Here is a 4,811-nt window from a genome sequence, read left to right as displayed (position 1 = left end):
CTGTTTTGCCAGCAATTTATTTTGGATCATATTAAATCTCACATTTTCTGTTTTACAAGCAATTTATTTTGGATCATATTAAATCTCACATTTTCTGTTTTAAAAGCAATTTCTTTTGGACCATATTAAATCTCACATTTTCTGTTTTACAAGCAATTTATTTTGGATCATATTAAATCTCACATTTTCTGTTTTAAAAGCAATTTCTTTTGGACCATATTAAATCTCACATTTTCTGTTTTACAAGCAATTTCTTTAGGATCATATTAAATCTCACACTTTCTGTTTTAAAAGCAATTCTTTTTAATCATATTAAATCTCATATTTTCTGTTTTACAAGCAATTTATTTTGGATCATATTAAATCTCACATTTTCTGTTTTAAAATCAATTGATTTTGGATCATATTAAATCTCAAATTTTTCATGAATTATTTATGGGTTAACAATAACATTTCTTACGTCAACTTTTCTTGCCAAATTGAAAATCCTTGCATAAGAATTTATTAGTGTAATTTTTTTTTTAATTGACTGTAATTTTATCGTTAATGTCTCCGATGTTTTTCAGACACCTGAGGACTCTTACTGGACAACTGGTCCAAGCGTCACAAGTTCTGGTGGTTCCTCACGCCGCATGCTTAATGCCTCAATGGCACTTGACAACTTTCAGGTGTGGCTGGACCAGAAGGCAGTAGACCTCCCAGCTTATGATCATGCCATGCTTTTTACTGGGTAATTCTTAACTATGTGGAGGACCAGTCTCCATATCTAGTGCAGGGATTGTGGGGGACCTTTGTGCATATCTAGTGCAGGGATTGGGGTACCTGTATTTATAATGAGTTATGGGATTGTGGCAATCTGTGTGCATATATAGTGCAGGGATTGGGGTACCTGTATTTATATTTAGTTATGGGATTGTGGCAATTTGTGTGCATTTATAGTGCAGGGATTGGGGTACCTGTATTTATATTTAGTTATGGAATTGTGGCAATTTGTGTGCATATATGGTGCAGGGATTGGGGTACCTATATTTATATTTAGTTATGGGAATGTGGGGATTTGTGTGCATATCTAGTGCAGGGATTGGGGTACCTGTGTTTACACCGAGTTATGGGATTGTAGCGATTTGTGTGTATATCTAGTGCAGGGATTGGGGTACCTGTGTGTACACTGAGTTATGGGATTGTGGCGATTTGTGTGCATATCTAGTGCAGGGATTGGGGTACTTGTGTTTACACTGAGTTATGGGATTGTGGCGATTTGTGTGCATATCTAGTGCAGGAATTGGGGTACCTGTGTGTACATTGAGTTATGGAATTGTGGGGATCTGTGTGCATATCTAGTGCAGGGATTGTGGTGCTTTTATCACAGATAACCAGTGACAAATAACAATATATTCCTTGATTTTTACTGGGTAATTAATATTTAGTTTGGGACCTACGAGAATAGCTAGTGTGGGGATTGTGGTGCTCTTTCTATTGTAGCAAACAAGTGAACAATAACAATACATGCCATACATTTTACCGGGTTACAAGTTAATAAATAGGTTGTGAAAATATCTGGTGCTGATATCTTAGGGATCAAATGAACAACAACAACTTTTTTATCTTTATTTGAATAGAAAAATGTGAAAGGCAAAATCAATAATATTGTATAATGTTAATCTTCATCAGGGACCAACCATTTAAAGATCAGAGGGGAGAGGTTGGAGAAAGGAAACCTTGTAATTTCTTTCTAGCTAGTGTGTTTGTATTTCTTTTATCACAAGTTATTTTTTCAATGACGGTAATGGATATAGGTAGGGATATTTTACAAATCAGAACATGAGTATATTCCCATCTATTTGAAAACTAGAATTTCATCTCTCCACAACATCAGCCCCTTCCCCCCCCCCAAAAAAAATGTGATCAGTCCCTTGCATAGGCATGACAGTGATAGAAGCCAGTTTGTGTTAAATGAGAAACAAAAAGGCTCTAAAGGGTCAGTAGTTTAGATGTCATACACAGTGATAATTATAAACAATGGTACCGGGTAATTATATACAGTGATAATTATAAACAATGGTAATTATATACAGTGATAATTATAAACAATGGTACCGGGTAATTATATACAATGATAATTATAAACAATGGTAATTATATACAGTGATAATTATAAACAATGGTAATTATAAACAATGGCAATTGTATACAGTGATAATTATAAACAATGGCAATTATATACAGTGATAATTATAAACAATGGTAATTTTAGATATGCAGTGATATTGTAAGATATACTGTGGTAATGTTAGATATATAGCAACAATTATAAACAGTGATAATTATAAACAATGGTAATTATAAACAATGGTAATTATAAACAATGGTAATTATAAACAGTGATAATTATAAACAGTGATAATTATAAACAATGGTAATTATAAACAATGGTAATTATAAACAAAGGTAATTATAAACAGTGATAATTATAAACAATGGTAATTATAAACAATGGTAATTATATACAGTGATAATTATAAATAATGGTACCAGGTAATTATATACGGTGATAATTATAAACAATGGTAATTATATACAGTGATAATTATAAACAATGGCAATTATATACAGTGATAATTATAAACAATGGTAATGTTAGATATAAATGGGAATTTTAATTTAGATATAAATGGCAACTTTGATTTTGGTTATACAATGGGAATTTTAGATGTACAGTCATAATTTTGTATAAACAATGGTAATTTTATATTTGCAGTGACCATTTTACATATGCGAATGCAATTTAGATATACAGTGGTAATTTTATATATGCAATAGAAATTTTAGATATACCATTATATAGATATATATAAAATTGGTAATTATATATATATATATAATTACCAATTTTATATGTATCTATATAATGGTATATCTAAAATTTCTATTGCATATATAAAATTACCACTGTATATCTATGTATATGCAATAGTACTTTTAGATAAACAGTTTAAATTGTATTTATGCGGTAGTAATTTTAGACACTCAGTGGTAAATTAGATACTTAGTGGTAATGTTAGATTCTAGTTCAGTGGTAATGTTAGACAGGCTGGGGTAATTTAGATATTCAAAACCATTTTTTCATGCTTTGTTGATACTTTGACTTGCAAAAGAAGGCCGTTGATGTAAATAAGATGAATAAAAATAATAAAAAGTATGCCACTGATTATCTGAGACTTTGTTGGGAAATTCTCTGTAACCAAAACATCACAGCTGTTAAATGTGGAATAATAAAAACTTCATGTGACAAGTAGTTTCATGTGACAACCGATTCCATGCGACAACTGTTCCAAGTGATAAACCTAGTTTTTATTTGATAACTAGTTCCATGTATTACAACCAATTCCAAGTGACAAACCTAGTTTGATTTGATAACTAGTTCCATGTATTACAACCAATTCCAAATGACAAACCTAGTTTGATGTGATAACTAGTTCCATGTATTACAACCAATTCCAAGTGACAAACCTAGTTTGATGTGATAACTAGTTCCATGTATTACAACCAATTCCAAGTGACAAACCTAGTTTGATGTGATAACTAGTTCCATGTATTACAACCAATTCCAAGTGACAAACCTAGTTTGATGTGATAACTAGTTCCATGTATTACAACCAATTCCAAGTGACAAACCTAGTTTGATGTGATAACTAGTTCCATGTATTACAACCAATTCCAAGTGACAAACCTATCTTGATTTGATAACTAGTTCCATGTATTACAACCAATTCCAAGTGACAAACCTAGTTTGATGTGATAACTAGTTCCATGTATTACAACCAATTCCAAGTGACAAACCTAGTTTGATGTGATAACTAGTTCCATGTATTACAACCAATTCCAAGTGACAAACCTAGTTTGATGTGATAACTAGTTCCATGTATTACAACCAATTCCAAGTGACAAACCTAGTTTGATGTGATAACTAGTTCCATGTATTACAACCAATTCCAAGTGACAAACCTATCTTGATTTGATAACTAGTTCCATGTATTACAACCAATTCCAAGTGACAAACCTAGTTTGATGTGATAACTAGTTCCATGTATTACAGCCAATTCCAAGTGACAAACCTAGTTTGATGTGATAACTAGTTCCATGTATTACAACCAATTCCAAATGACAAACCTAGTTTGATGTGATAACTAGTTCCATGTATTACAACCAATTCCAAATGACAAACCTAGTTTGATGTGATAACTAGTTCCATGTATTACAACCAATTCCAAATGACAAACCTAGTTTGATGTGATAACTAGTTCCATGTATTACAACCAATTCCAAGTGACAAACCTAGTTTGATGTGATAACTAGTTCCATGTATTACAACCAATTCCAAGTGACAAACCTAGTTTGATGTGATAACTAGTTCCATGTATTACAACCAATTCCAAGTGACAAACCTAGTTTGATGTGATAACTAGTTCCATGTATTACAACCAATTCCAAGTGACAAACCTAGTTTGATGTGATAACTAGTTCCATGTATTACAACCAATTCCAAGTGACAAACCTAGCTTGATTTGATAACTAGTTTCATGTATTACAACCAATTCCAAGTGACAAACCAAGTTTGATGTGATAACTAGTTCCATGTATTACAACCAATTCCAAGTGACAAACCTAGTTTGATGTGGCAACTAGTTCCATGTATTACAACCAATTCCAAGTGACAAACCTACCTTGATTTGATAACTAGTTCCATTGACAACTAGTTTGACATGAAAACTGGTTCCATTTGTTGTGAAAACGGGTCCCATGTGACAATC

This window comes from Sinohyriopsis cumingii, chromosome 10 (assembly GCF_028554795.1).
Source record: "Sinohyriopsis cumingii isolate HCF-2022 chromosome 10, ASM2855479v2, whole genome shotgun sequence".
NCBI lineage: Eukaryota > Metazoa > Mollusca > Bivalvia > Unionida > Unionidae > Sinohyriopsis > Sinohyriopsis cumingii.
Note: the sequence above shows the minus strand (reverse complement) of the source record.